The following is a 16480-nucleotide window of genomic DNA, read 5'->3' as shown; positions in this document are numbered from 1 at the left end:
CTGGCTGGTGGGCGCTGCTGGGTCTTGGATAAACAGCAGCTACAGATCCCTGGGTTGTGTGAGCCTGGTTTGACCTGCGTATTGTATACAGCAATTATAATACAGTACAATACAATACCCAGCTGCTGTCTGGAACAGCATGCTGGGTATTGTGGTTCAGGGAATGCTGCTGTTTTGGGGTGATTATCATGAAAATCGACTTTAATGTATGTGCGTCATGTACAGGTTACACGATAAATGTTCTTTTTTTTTATTTTATTGTACAATAAACGTGTACATTTCTGATGTTATGTGTCCTTCTCTGCCTAGCAGAGACGTTGTGTTTGCTTTTGTAATGTTCCTTTCTGCGGTGTTACAAATCACAGAACAAAGAGAGTAAAAATAATGAACCTGCCATATTAACTGCAGGAACAGACACGCTGTGTTCTTTCTTTGTATAGGTCCTGATATAGATCTGTCACATTGTGTTTATTTCAATAGTGGGGATTGGTTATTGCTCTTGTTTTTGTGCTACTGAATTATATGCAGCTTTTTTTTATGACGTTACTTATCTAAACGTTTATGCTTGTGAGTCACTGAGCTAGAGAATGATACAGCAGGGGGTGCACAGACTCAGGTAACGTGGGGTCTGTCGTCTTGTATAGTCTGTGACAGCCCCAAATCAGGAAAGTTCTGCTGGTATCATTGTAATTGAGGATATGGATCCTGGGTCGCTCGCACCCCAGCAACCTGAAATCTCCTGCTCATTCTCTTATAGACAATCACCACCAGACATGTATTGCCCAGGAATAAATAATTATTGCAAGCTGTAGATTGCAGAGAAATACAGCGCTACCACATAATGCAACCAACATAGTGCAGAAATACTCCCACCTGCCCCCACCCCGCACCACCCAAACTACCCTGTTGCACCCCCCCCCCCCCCCCCCAGTATGCCAAGTAACTAGTTGCACATAACAAACGTCCTCGTTGCCCAGAAAGAACCTCCCCACACACCCTACCTGCCAGCCACCAAGTTGCACAGAACTCAACCCCCCCTCCCCCCAATGGGGGGTGGGAAATGCAACAAATCAAAAAGAAAATGTGGTTTACATCCTATTAAACAATATAAAAGTCAAGGCCAATTTGCAAACTGTGTGCTTTGACTGAGTGAGTTGTTTACACAAAACAACATGAAATAATCAGAACAGTACACACTTACGTTGCTCAATAATTGGCAATAACATTGTGTTGACATCGTGACCAAAAGTAACAAAATCTGAAAAATAATCGTAAGATGTCAGCTTAGATGAGTAACAATAGTTACACAGAACCTCACTCCCTCCCCCCCAACAGCCGCCTTGTTACACTGACCCCCTCAACTGCCAGCTCCGCCTTGTTACACAGACCCCCCTCCAACTGCCAGCTCCGCCTTGTTACACAGCTCCCCCCTCCGCTAGCTCCGCCTTGTTACACAGCCGCCCCCTCCAACTGCCAGCTCCGCCTTGTTACACAGCCCCCCCTCCGCTAGCTCTGCCTTGTTACACAGCCGCCCCCTCCAACTGCAAGCTCCGCCTTGTTACACAGACCCCTCCCTCCAACTGCCAGCTCCGCCTTGTTACACAGCCCCCCCTCCGCTAGCTCCGCCTTGTTACACAGCCGCCCCCTCCAACTGCCAGCTCCGCCTTGTTACACAGTCCCCCCCCCCTCCGCTAGCTCCGCCTTGTGACACAGACCCGCACCAACTGCAAGCTCCACCTTGTTATACAGATGCCCTCCCCAAATGTCAGCTCCGCCTTGTTGCACAGACCCCCCCCCCTCCAACTGCCAGCTCCGCCTTCTCACACAGACCCCGCCCCAACTGCCAACTCTACCTTGTCACACAGCTCCACCCCCTCCCCCAACTGCCAGTGACAAAGGTGGTAACGGCCAGTGCAGCTGATAGGTGATAGACACACACAAGCTCTCTGTGTATTGGTCACTACACAGCACTTGGACATCAGTGACTTAGGGTACAACTGGCTTCAATATATTGTTCTTGCTGTGAATGTGAGCAGGGAACACGTGGACTTTGGGTCTAGATTGCAGCAGACGGATGTATCCGAATGAATGACCTTAGTATAAATCTTATATTCATGTGATGTGTGTGTGTGTATGTGTGTATGTATGTGTGTGTATGTGTGTGTATATAATATATATATATATATATATATATATATATATATATATATATAATATATATATATATATATATATATAATGTGTATTTATCTGTTTATTATAAATCACCCGGGCGGTGTAACGTTATTCATGCAGACTTTGGCACATTAGGCTACTCAGCTTTTTCATTAAAATTCATGCGTAATTGAAGTGTTTTGCAGAATGCAGCTGATATGAGCAGATGGTCTGTCACCCACACATAACTTCCCATCTCATACCCATGAAGGAGGACACAGATTTGCCTTCTGCCATTTTCCTTGAAGCGATTGATCAGTTGTTAGAATAGAGGCTCTAACGGAGGTCATCACACCCCCTCGTCCAGTGCAAGGGACGGATTTATATCCGTGTACTAATTATTGTGTGTGACAGATGGTACCATCAGTCTGACAGACCATTACACAGATAGACAACCTGTGGAACTTTGTTTCAGTCACAGTTTGCAAAGCATGCTGGGATTTGTAGTACTCAACAGATTGACATCCACATCTTGCATGTGATTGCTTTAGATCAGCATACGGCCCAGCGTGACTGTAAATGTGGCCCAGTGGTTGTGACAAGGGGGCAGTGCTGTTAATGAAAAAAATATCCTGCAAAAAAAGAAAATACTTACCTTGCGGTCACGTCAGCTGGCGCTCCGGCTCCCTCCCTGGTCTCCTCCTCCGTGCGGTGCTCGCAGTGAATGTCAGGGGTGACATCATCACACCCGACATCCATTGCGTAGCGCAGCACAGAGGAGTCACCCGCGCGAACTATCAGCAGCAGTGAAAGATTATCCAGTATCTTATTGTTGTTACTCTGAATTTGGACTTTCTGCACCATGCAATTATGAACTAGCTGTGTTCTCTGTATGTATCTAATATAAATATTAAGAGATGATTGTATTTTTAATATTTTAAACCATTTTAAATGTGCAGTGCTGAGTAGGGTGAAAATATCACCCACTGTTACCCTCATCGGAGGCTGCTCCATGAGCCATTTTTCCCGCCACCCTATCTTTAAATCTCTGTAGATCTCTATTAGTCCTCCTGATGCTCCTTTATCGGTGACCATTTCAAACTGGTCAATAAAAAAAATGATTAATGGGTGCAGAAAGAGAGGAAAAAAAAGTTTTTGGCATTTAATTCCCCGAACCCCAATAAGGGGCAGATGCAGGTAAGTTAAATTGTAGCTGGTAATGGGACTACTGCTTTAATCATGATTCTGCAACAGGTTTCCTAACTCTTACTAACTTCATTTCCAAGTAAGTTTAATATGTTAACTATGTTTTCTATGTTTTTTTGAATGATCAGCTATCGTTAGTGTATTTGTGGTGGCCGAGTACTGATGGGAATCCCTTCCCTTGTCCTCCAGACACAAGTCAGGTTCTTTTTTATTCGGACATCCGGTGGTCAGGAGATAAATACTTAAACGAGAGGGACAAGGATTGGTCAAATAACTTGGGTTTATTAATAACGCGGTAAAGATAATTTTGGTAAGCAACCGCGCCACTGACCCCTTCAACTCAATGGTAATGACAAAATATTAATTTTATCAACATAGAGCACAATAGCATTTAACATATAATAGCAATAAATAAATTTTCAGGTAAATCACATAACATTAATATTCAACTAAAACATTTGGTGCACCAATATTATCCCTGGTAACGTTACCATATTTACACTCAGTCCTGGGTTGAACTGTGCACAGGAATTTAGTAGAAGTGCTGCACGTGGTTGGGGCCCATAAATTACTTTTTCACGCCAAATAAACTGATGATCTTTTGTATTACACAGTCTCTGTTGTGTGTACTCACAGACCTCTCTATTTTCTCTCCTCTCACACTGTTCTCAGTACATAGCTCAGTCTGTTTAGTGTGATGTCACAGATCTCTATACTGCTTATTTGTTTTCAGTACTTTCCTTTTTACTCACACCTCTCTTTGTCTCACTTCTTATCTTCTTCTCTTCTTACACTTACTTCACTTTTAATCTGCTTATATTTCACTTTGTCCGATTTTCATTCTGTCCCTATTTTTCTCTCTCAGTCTATGCAGACACAGGGATCTCTCTCAGTCTATGCAGACACAGGGATCTCTCTCAGTCTATGCAGACACAGGGATCTCTCTCAGTCTATGCAGACACAGGGATCTCTCTCAGTCTATGCAGACACAGGGATCTCTCTCAGTCTATGCAGACACAGGGATCTCTCTCAGGCTATGCAGACACAGGGATCTCTCTCAGGCTATGCAGACACAGGGATCTCTCTCAGTCTATGCAGACACAGGGATCTCTCTCAGTCTATGCAGACACAGGGATCTCTCTCAGTCTATGCAGACAAAGGGATCTCTCTCAGGCTATGCAGACACAGGGATCTCTCTCAGGCTATGCAGACACAGGGATCTCTCTCAGTCTATGCAGACACAGGGATCTCTCTCAGTCTATGCAGACACAGGGATCTCTCTCAGGCTATGCAGACACAGGGATCTCTCTCAGTCTATGCAGACACAGGGATCTCTCTCAGTCTATGCAGACACAGGGATCTCTCTCAGTCTATGCAGACACAGGGATCTCTCTCAGTCTATGCAGACACAGGGATCTCTCTCAGTCTATGCAGACACAGGGATCTCTCTCAGTCTATGCAGACACAGGGATCTCTCTCAGTCTATGCAGACACAGGGATCTCTCTCAGGCTATGCAGACACAGGGATCTCTCTCAGGCTATGCAGACACAGGGATCTCTCTCCCTCAGAGGTCTAGAACTTTCCTCTCCCCACTGCCTTCTGGGAGTTCACAGTTATTACCAAAGTCAGTGGACTTGTTGCTATGCCACACACTCCTCCTTCCTGTTACTCCCGGCAACCACCAACCACTCCCAACTGTCACTTCTCCCTAAAGAATTATTTTTTTTTTTTAAATCTTTATAAACACTTTTAACAATTAACAAATTAAATTAACAAATTAAAAACATATAGATACACCCCAGGGTACTCAGATTTTGGGGCACCACATATTTTATGTGCGGCCCAAACCAACTCGTCGTCTTCCAATGTGGCCCAGGGAGGCTAAAAGGTTGGACACCCCTGCTTTAGATGGATGACCATTAGCCTAAATAAGTCAGTCCTCATATTTGACTGCAGGAAAGACGTCAAATTCTGGGGGTCCTTGTCAGCAGTGGTTACCCCTTTATGACATACCTGCAGCTGACTGTCACCTTCACACTTGCACCTTTGATCTGTCAAGCAGAACAATCACATAGTAACACAGCCCACCAGAGAATGGCAGGTTAGCTGCTATCCCATAATACAGCGGACAGCTTTGTCCAGACTCTTAGAAGCTCTGTATGTATGAGTTTATATGGCGAAACACAGTGTAACAGCTTACAGTATTAGGTGGGGGCACAAAGCGACACGTTAAGAGCTAAAAAGACAATGAGAAGATAAACCTCGGGATTGAAAATATTTCAGTTTAACTAGGTGACCTAAAATACAAAAGGCAATCTATGTGGTCACTAATGATTTACATTATTAATGTTTAGTGAATATATTTAAATGTATACTATCAGGATAGTTGTGGTGCTCTTGTATTTAAACTTTCAATCTAGTCTAGTGCCCTATAATAAATTGTAACATTTGTATTTATTTGATCCCCTCTGTGTGTGCAGGACAACAGGTCCTTATAACACTTTGCTCAATAATTTGCTCTCACGTGGTGATATATGTATTAGTTCGGGGGTTTTGAATACATTTACACACTTGTAAACACTTGGCATACATTACTTATATTTAGTATAATTAAACACACTTTAGGGTGGTATTTCATATGCATCGCCACAAACCCCAACCTCTTGTTTTGCATCAATATGTAGCAGTGGACGAGTTGTGATGACTCAAATCGGGTCGTCATGCCCTTATCCCCCGCTCTTCTTGAGTCAGAATGTATGTATAACCAACATATCGTTGACCAAAATATTCAGCGCACTAAATAGGATATAGTACCCAGCCGTGCCTAACGGATTAATTCAGCAGAGCCGAAAATATTATGTTAACAGTTCTTGGCATGTACCAGCCTTGCCCAATATATTCTAGCATAACACAACTCATGCCAGCCAACCAGCTGGGTCTGTTAACTCTGGCAATCTCTCCTGCTTTTCCAACTTGCTTTCCTTGTTTATGTGTAAGCAGCTGCTCATAGCGACTGTCCGCACTCAAAGCGTCAGGCGTACGACATCTTGGTGGCCAAAACAATTGTCAGATGGGTCCCTTTGAACCACAAGGTTGCAGCTTGGCCAATAATTCCCTCCCAGGCCAGAAGTCATGGTGGAACCTTGGCTCAGGAGCTAGCACTTCCTCCGTTTAGGTGGTAAGCCCCTGCTTTATTTCCCAATGTGTATTTTTTTGGTCTCAACGAAAACTAGTATTTTTATCTTGAGATTCATGAATATATTAAAAAATATCCAGTTATAGACAAATTTAAAAGGACACTATTGTCTCTATTGAAATGTCTTGGGGGGGGGGGGGTGTTAAAAAAACAAACCCATAAACCCTGACACTTTTGTACTTTATTTACACAACTGAAATAGTCTAAATTGTAAGAACTGTATTCTTTAATTTGCAGCTGTTATCAGTAGATTTTCTCTCCGAGGATACTTAAGTGCGGTGTAATACCTGCGCAAGGCGCATTTCTTGTTCACCAGGAGGGGATGGAGCCAATGACCACACTGTAATATTAATCGTGATTGACTCGGCGTGTTAAATGTTTCCATTCTCTTTAATTGCTTGTGAGAATAGTGATCAACAACACATTGTTCTAATAAGTGCTGTTCCTGTACAACATGGGCTGAGGATTAAACCACTTGTGGGTATGGAACTTTATTTCCGACATATACACACAGAGATGTCCCCGGCTGCCATTTGTGTCCCCAAACCAAGCGTTGTGCCAGAAAATAATCTGATTGATATCAAACGTATCTTCTCAGAGCCTGAAAATCCAGGTGGCCATTGGCTGCTGTCACCCGGTGTGTATAGTCATCTGCTGACTGCGGGAACAGGCCTCTAGCTGCTTCTGTTTGTGTGTGACCGAATACTACACCGATCCAATCAGGATTGGGATGATTAAGGGCTAGTGCTCACAGGAGCTTTGAGATCTGCCAGTGGTACGTTGCCATGCCCGTTCCATTAATAGTGATCTGTAAATCACAATGAAGGATGCATTATCTATACTGTCTGCATGCTTGCCTGACCAAAAGTAAAAATGCAAAGAAAAAATTAAATAAAATGGATGCATTTAGTGTCCGTTAGTATAGATAAAGTGAAATCAATAATCAATATTGTCAACTACCAGTGAACGCCGGGACAAGGCAACTTGCCACCATTGCACGGTGGCTTAGTGGTTAGCACTTCTGCCTCACAGCGCTGGGGTCATGAGTTTGATTCCCGACCATGGCCTTATCTGTCTGGACTTTGTATGTTCTCTCCGTGTTTGCGTGGGTTTCCTCCAGGTGCTCCGGTTTTCTCCCACATTCCAAAAACATACTAGTAGGTTAATTGGCTGCTATCAAATTGATCCATGTGTGTTAGGGAATTTAGATTGTAAACTCTTATTGAGCAGGGACTGATGTGAGTAACAAATTTTCTCTGTACAGCGCTGCAGATTTAGTGGCGCTATATAAATAAATGTGGATTATCATCTTGGCAACTGAGTAAATGCAACAGACTGTTTTATAAAAATATTTAAAACTCCAATAGCCTGCTGATTATCAGAGTCCATTGAAAAGACAGTCATTTATGTTTGTGTTTGCGCCCACAACGGATCCGGAGGTTGACCACACAAGTGTCGTGGTTTGATATTTGCATAGTATTGCTGCACTGGCAGTTTTTGCCTAAGGGTAGTTTTAACCGTAATAATATAATGCAGCTATGTCATCACAACATGAATCCCCTTCTTTAATCCTTATGTATAGATACGTAATATTTGATAACCTCCTCCGCATCCCCTGCCAATACAAACATAGATGACCGTCTCTTGAGAGTGCATTCACAATGGTTATAGAAATACCAAAGGGTAATCTCTTTCTTCTATACTTTGGTTTCTGTTCTATAGGCTTCAATGTGAAGGTGCTGCCATTGGTTTGGTACAGAAGATATATAACATTATCAGGTTTTTCCCCTAATAGCTGTCACTAGTAACATATTAAATAAAAGATTATATATACAAACGTGTGGTTAGGTATTGCATATAAGAATTGTCTCATGTTTACAATGATTATCACTCCCCGTTTCCACTGGCAGGTAAGGACTCTGCCTGGCTACATTTGCATTTGAAGAATGCCCCCTCACTCGCAGACACCGCTAGTTTCAGGTCATCGGTAATGGTTTGCCGAAAGCTATTAATTTGGGAGCCTGGCATGAGACTCTGGGTGGTTGCTGGTTGGCGTTTGGGCAATGTGTGAGCATTTAACAACGCTTTCCATTTGTTTTATTACACATTAAATTCCCAATTATACAGAAATAAAGCAGAGGACCTGGCGCCAATAGCCTCTTGAATCTCCGCTTATTCAGTTTTTGGAACTAACCATCTCTTTTATGTTACTGTAGAGAGGATCAGAGAAGCGTCTCATGCACTCTGAATCTGACCAAGAGATCTCAGGGGCTTCGTCTGCTGACTAAACGGGGGAAAGAACTCTATATTCTCCCGTTATTGGTGGAAAGTGATATATTGAACATGGCATCTGAATTGTAAATGGGCAATTGTACCATGTACATGGATATTTTTTTATACCAGCATTTAGATCTGCGGGTGGCCGGATATGGTTTCACCAGCTGATGGTTTAAGTCTACACTCCCGTATACTTGTTCTTCTTGTGGCTACATATAGATTTGTCTCTTCAGCTTCACCTCCACTTGCACACTGGTCTCCGTCTGTAGATGGTCATTAGGATATAAACATTCCCTTATATGCAGCTCTTTGCTGCAAAGACCAGATGACTCCCCCATTTTTTATTTTTTTTTATTGACCACACGTTGTGGTTTTCTTTCATTGTTTGCAGGTCACAATATCCTCTGTGTAGAGATGTTTAAAAAGTGAACAGGTGGCTTAATATTTTGGCCATGTGCAGGAAGTAACCAGTGGGGAATTGAGGCCCCAGGACAAGATTCCATCAGGCCCCTAGGAGATGGGCACCAAGAGGGTGACCTCAAAACTGAAGGCATAAGTGTAGCCAGTGCCGCTCACTTCATCTTTATACCGTATGTAAAACGCTTACTTGGATTCTACGGTTTTATATGTAGTCTGCAATAGAGAGAGACTTTATGGGGAAGTGTAAACTTGGCAGATTACAAAGTGAGAACTGGTCTAAAGATGGGTACACACTACTGATTTTACATCCAATTATTGTGCAGATGACACGATAAACGACCATATCGTTTGATATTACATTAGTGTGTACACTCCCACGATCATGTTTTATCGTACAAAAGCTCATCATATCATTTGATTTTTTTAAAACCTCATAAAGATCACAATTTGAGAGAAAACAATGTCAGACAAATGTGGCAGTGTGTACGCACTCACCACCAGCAGTGTAGGCAGATATCTGTACAGTGTACAGAGTCACCATCTTTTCAGAAGATTGTTATGAGAGATGAGGATCACCGATCTGAAGGTAAATCATGTAAGTGTACACATGGATCTGCATGCCGAAATCGGCATCTGCAGTAATTTTGTGACATTCTTATTGAAATGCAAAAACCCATTAACCTTCAGATGGTGACGTTATTGTGGTATATTATTGGGGTGCATAGTGAAGATGGCACTATGTAATGCCCGTGTTATGACTTCCGCTCTGGGCACAGTAGTGTAAATAGTAGAACTGGTGACTTTGCATAGCTGGGTGAGATTCTCATACTGGAACTGCTGAGCCAGAAATATTTATTTGCTTTGCAATTAAACTTTAAAAGCTCGTCTGTAGCAGCGGAATAAAATGTAAAGGTGTAAAATTGTCTGAATATCTTACGTCTGGCTGTGTGTGGAGGAGTGTGGGGGATGTCGTATTAGGTGGGATCATAAAGGGTATGTATTTCCTCTGCCATGCTGTTGCATGATCTTTGGGGGATGTCTCTCATTGCACCCCACTGTCCTCCTTGTCCCAGGTTCTACACACAGATGCTGGTACGTTACATGCACTACTGTCGCTAGCCCTCGTCCACACCTCTGTTCGCCCCTCGCCGGGTACTGGCACCATTTACTGGGGGTTCATCAAACTCAGACGGGCAGAGGATTTCCTGCTCCGCGCTTTCCAGTTCAATCATAGAACAATTGTTACTAATATTAACTTCTAATCAAGTAACACCTGGAAACTAAAGAACCAAAGTGAAATCATGAGATTTAAATTACTAAACATGCACAAAAAAAACCCAAAACATTGTTGGCACTAAAAAAAACAAACTAATGATTAAACAAACTAACACCAAATTCAACAATGTTTTTTTGTCTTTACATGTTTAAAACTTTAACGTATTCCCAGGGCCGGACTGGGACTAAAAATCAGCCCTGGCATGTAAAGCACACAGGCCCACGTGTTGTGGGCTCCATGCACTATATTGTTGCACACTGATGCTGGCGCAGTGCACGTTGCTGGTGAAGTACAACATGATGTAGTATGAGAGTGTGTGTGTGTGGGGGGGGTATTTATTTCTCCTAATGACCCTCAACATTACATTGTTAGCATCCCAATTACATCAATAAATACCATGATAATACATTATTAGTGCCCAAATTACTGCAATAAATAACCCCCCACACACACTCATACTACATTGATACATTACAGCAACCATCATTACCCCCCACATTACAGCAACCATCATCACCCCCACATTACAGCAACCGGCATCACCCCCCACATTACAGCAACCGGCATCACCCCCCACATTACAGCAACCGGCATCACCCCCCACATTACAGCAACCGGCATCACCCCCCACATTACAGCAACCGGCATCACCCCCCACATTACAGCAACCGGCATCACCCCCCACATTACAGCAACCGGCATCACCCCCCCACATTACAGCAACCGGCATCACCCCCCCACATTACAGCAACCGGCATCACCGTCCAGCATGACCCCCCACATTACAGCATCCGGCATCACCTCCCACATTACAGCAACCAGCATCACCCCCCCCACATTACAGCAACCGGCATCACCCCCCACATTACAGCATCCGGCATCACCCCCCACATTACAGCATCCACCATCACCTCCCACATTACAGCAACCAGCATCACCCCCCACATTACAGCATCCGGCATCACCCCCCACATTACAGCAACCAGCATCACCCCCCACATTACAGCATCCGGCATCACCTCCCACATTACAGCAACCAGCATCACCTCCCACATTACAGCATCCGGCATCACCCCCCACATTACAGCAACCGGCATCACCCCCCACATTACAGCATCCGGCATCATCCCCACATTACAGCATCCACCATCACCCCCCACATTACAGCATCCACCATCACCCCCACATTACAGCAACCGGCATCACCCCCACATTACAGCAACCGGCATCACCCCCACATTACAGCAACCGGCATCACCCCCACATTACAGCAACCAGCATCACCTCCCACATTACAGCAACCAGCATCACCCCCCACATTACAGCATCCGGCATCACCCCCCACATTGCAGCATCCGGCATCATCCCCACATTACAGCATCCACCATCACCCCCCACATTACAGCATCCAGCATCACCTCCCACATTACAGCAACCAGCATCACCTCCACATTACAGCATCCACCATCACCCCCCACATTACAGCATCCACCATCACCCCCCACATTACAGCATCCACCATCACCTCCCACATTACAGCAACCAGCATCACCTCCACATTACAGCAACCGGCATCACCCCCCACATTACAGCAACCGGCATCACCTCCCACATTACAGCAACCGGCATCACCTCCCACATTACAGCATCCAGCATTACCCCCCACATTACAGCAACCGGCATCACCCCCCACATTACAGCAACCGGCATCACCCCCCACATTACAGCAACTGGCATCACCTCCCACATTACAGCAACCGGCATCACCCCTCACATTACAGCAACCGGCATCACCCCCCACATTACAGCAACCGGCATCACCTCCCACATTACAGCGTCCGGCATCACCCCCTACATTACAGCATCCGGCATCACCCCCCACATTACAGCAACCGGCGTCACCCCCCACTTATTAGCAATACAAAGCCCCAAACACTACCACAATGCTGCCACCACGCCACCCCATACTACAGCAATACCACCAATTATACAGGCGCCACTGTAGGAAACCAATGTTTTGCTTTTTTCAAATCTCCCACAAGATAGCAACAACAGAATACTTACACACATATAGGTAACAGGTACCCTTTTCCCTCAATTAAATAGTAATGGCAGAATTTTTATGAATCATTCTACATGAAATAAAACTAACATTATATCTAAAAAAAAACATAACTAACTATTGAATGATCGTTTGAACCCACACGGCCACATTAAAAGTATTTCCATCTACTGCAAAATGTCAGAGAAAAATATATATTTTGCTACAGTAACTGGATATGAGTCTTTTCTATTCATTTTAAATAACACAGTATATAAATTAAGAGGGGTAGAGGAGGTGGGTGAGAGATAATTGGATGTGATCTATCCGTTTGATTAGATAGGAAACATTTAGATTATTTACCTGGAGACGTCTACCCCCTTGACTCACAGGCAGAGCCAGGGACGGATCTAGGCAACTGCTCTACCCGGGGCGATTTTAGGGGGGACGATTTAGGCCCCGCCCCCTTTCTAATTTCTAAGGCTGCTGACGGCTGCACAGTATGTGCAGGTCCGTTCAGCATTGGCAGTGTTCTGTCCCGCTGTTTAAAACACAATCACAGCAGCCGGGCAGCATACTGTCAATGCTGAACGGACCGGCACAGCGTGCAGCCGTCAGCAGCAAGCCCCTGCTAGGGGGGACGATCGCCCCCCCTGGATCCGCCACTGGGCAGGGCTGACAAGAGGAATTTTGGGCCCTGGTACAGTAACTTCTTTGTGCTCCCATAATATTCAACAATGAGACTTGCCTTTGGCAGAAGTGCATATTATGCCACATTGTAGTGCCCCCAGGTCATATTATGCCACATATTACCCTCAATTCATATTTGGCCATGCAGTAGTGCCCACAAATCATATTATGGCATAGTAGTGCCCCCAAATCATATACCATACAATAGTGCCCTAAATCACATTATGCCATAGTAGAGACCCCAAATCATTATGCCATACACAGTAGTGCCCCCAGTTCAAGAAAGGATGGACAAAAGCACATTGCACACGAGAAAATATATGAACTTACTTGATTATGGCATCCTGTGTTCTGTTCTCCTACTGGGCGCGCTGGACGATGAGGGATCAGCAACTGTCGGCTCACACAGGCAGTCGGGAGAAGGGACTGAGGGCAGTGGTCGAAGTGGAAATTTAAAAGTGGCGGTATGGAAAATATAAGTGAATGGAGTATGAAGGATGATTTTTTTTTTTTTTTAACACACTGTACATTCCCATTTTTCATTACTACTTGTGTTTTATGATGGCTGCATCCCTGATGTTCCCATTCTTAAGATGTCTCTCCCTTTACACTTTAACCTATGCCCCTGTACCACCCTCTCCATGCACCAGCTTCTCCCCTGTCCCTTTCACACATCCCCCTGCACCACCTTCTCCCCTGGCACTCTCACCCCTCTTCCTGCACTCCCTTCCCCCCTGGGGCTCTCACCCCTCTTCCTGCACTCCCTTCCCCCCTGGGGCTCTCACCCCTCTTCCTGCACTCCCTTCCCCCCTGGGGCTCTCACCCCTCTTCCTGCACTCCCTTCGCCCCTGGGGCTCTCACCCCTCTTCCTGCACTCCCTTCTTCCGTGGGGCTCTCACCCCTCTTCCTGCACTCCCTTTTTCCCTGGGGCTCTCACCCCTCTTCCTGCACCCCCTTCTTCCCTGGGGCTCTCTCACCTCTTCCTGCACCCCCTTCACCCCTGGCGCTCCCTCTCACCTCTTCCTGCACTCCCTTCCCCCCTGGGGCTCTCACCCCTCTTCCTGCACTCCCTTCCCCCCTGGCGCTCACACTTGTTACAACCTTTTCTATGTTGACAGTAAAAGCATATTGAAAGGTTGGCCTGTACCGAAAATTATGCATATGGCGGAATACATAAATGAGGCGCTCACCACATCATCTGGGGGAAGAGTGTTGGTGTCGGATGAGTATCCATCTTTAAAGGGGACTATTTGACCCCTTATATCCACATCATTGTGTCCCAGGACTGTTGTGAGGTGTGTCCTGATCACTGTAGTATGCGGGTGCTGCGCCCTCCTGTCACCTGTGCATGCGGCAGTGCAGGGGGATTTTTATTGGAAGTGGGACACCTGCTGCCTCAGAAGTGCTAGTTTTGCCCCTTGGGGATGTGACCTACCCAATCTCGACTTGGGCACGGTCCCCAGTGAGACGGGATGGTAGAACAGTGGTTAGCATTGCTGTCTGGAGTCATAGGTTTGGTTCGAACCAAACGTGTCTGCGTGGCGTTTGTATGCTCTCCCTGTGTTCGTGTGGCTTTCCTCCGTGTGCTCCGGTTTCCTCCCACAGTCCAAAAACATACTGGTAGGTTAATTGGCTTCTTACAAAATGAACGAGTGTACATGTGTGTAGGGAGTTTAGACTGTAAGCTTCAATGGGGCAGCGACTGATGTGAGTGATTTATGTATTCTATGCACATATATGTGTAATATGGTTACCAATATATAATCAATAAAAATGTGACCACACCCACTTAGTGTACAGCGATGCGCACTCTCCCAACTTGCAGCCTTCAAATGTGTGCGTCATCCTCCCTAACATTCATTTATATAGCGCCAGCAGATTCCGTAGCGCTTTACAATTGGGAACAAACACAGTAATAAAACAATACTGGGTAATACAGAGGGAGGTGAGAGGGCCCTGCTTACAATCTATGGGGTATGTATGTTTTTACACTTGAAGTTCTCGCTAGGGCTAAGTCCATGGAGACTTTGTGTGCACACGATATAGAATGAGAGAGACTTTCAAATGTAGAAAAATCAGTATTGTACAGTACGTGCAAGAAATAAAAAAAAAAAATGCAGACCTGGTTATTTCCCATATTGTTCATTCTTCATAAATAAAGACCACAGGGACTGCAGGAGTTGGGAAACTGCAATGTTTTTGTATTATTCTCCTTCCTCTTAATGTAACTATAGAAAGATGATTTTATTTTTTATTCATGATTTTTGTGTTGAAGCTGTCAGAGCACATTCTGCAGCAAGCGCAGGTTATAATCTGGATAATCGATGTGTAAAGCTATATACATTGGGATGAAGCTGCAGTTACCATGGGAACCGTCTGGTTAGATGATGTGTAGGTGCAGGCAGGGATAAGAGGGGAACTTGCACCGTCAGTGGGAACTTAGCTGGCACACGGGGATTGTTTCAGCTGCTGTGGAAAACAAAAAAGGGAGGGAGGGGGGATTGTACATTGTAACTTGGGGCTTGAACACGCACCAGTGGCTTTTGTCTGATTGCTGAAGACTTGGAGGTATGGCAGCGATCTGCAGGAGCCGGGAGCTTCAGCGTGAGTCCCGATTTCCTTGTGTGTCTGCAGCATGTATGTATGTATGTATGTGTCTCTGTGCTGGGCGTCCATTTTGTAGCCTGGACATAGGGGAGGGAAAGGTTTCTGTTGGTATCCCATCAATATGATATATCTCACTCTGTCAGTACATCTGTGCAGGGGTTATGTTGTGGATTTACCTCACATGTCTGTGTTCTGTTCTCTGACTGGGAATGCAGGATGTGTGTGTCACAGGGTTGTGGGTTTGTGTGTATTGGGTAACACCGCAGAAGAGAAAATTCCACCTCAGCTATTCACTAACCTGCAAAACCACACACACATACGTGTACTGTGTGTTCTCAGTATGATCACTCGCCATGTGTACTGTCTGCAGAAACCATATTATAATGTAATCCAATATGGGCTCCCCCCCATGCATTTTGAAGTAGCATTCCCAAAGTAAATGGATTATAGTTTTACATATATATATATCATGCTGTGTGTTATTACAAGTAAATTAGGTGAGTGTGTGTGTGTATATATAATATTTTATCTTTTGCATTAAAAACATTGTATCTCCTTTACTGGTGGGGCATTCATACTGATTGATCTGCAATTAAATTTGATCTTAGATCT

The 16480-nt window shown here is 44.7% G+C and overlaps 1 protein-coding gene across 15 annotated transcripts in view; it reads left to right on the top strand.

Moving 5' to 3' along the window:
* Nucleotides 1-16480, top strand: part of NEDD4L (NEDD4 like E3 ubiquitin protein ligase) — a 265091-nt gene that overhangs the window by 182469 nt on the left and 66142 nt on the right. Inside the window, exon 1 of one of the 15 annotated variants that reach the window (XM_075185112.1) lies at nt 1973-1991. The exons of 13 other annotated variants lie outside the window; for them this stretch is intronic. The gene's annotated coding sequence lies outside the window, so the exon portion shown is untranslated. Of the gene's footprint in view, nt 1-1972; nt 1992-15798; nt 15866-16480 lie in introns of those variants that run through there. One more of the 15 variants, XM_075185121.1, reaches the window with a different exon arrangement.

Source organism: Mixophyes fleayi, chromosome 1, assembly GCF_038048845.1.
Source record: "Mixophyes fleayi isolate aMixFle1 chromosome 1, aMixFle1.hap1, whole genome shotgun sequence".
Classification (NCBI taxonomy): Eukaryota; Metazoa; Chordata; class Amphibia; order Anura; family Limnodynastidae; genus Mixophyes; species Mixophyes fleayi.
Note: the sequence above shows the minus strand (reverse complement) of the source record. Positions and strands in the feature narration are given on the sequence as shown.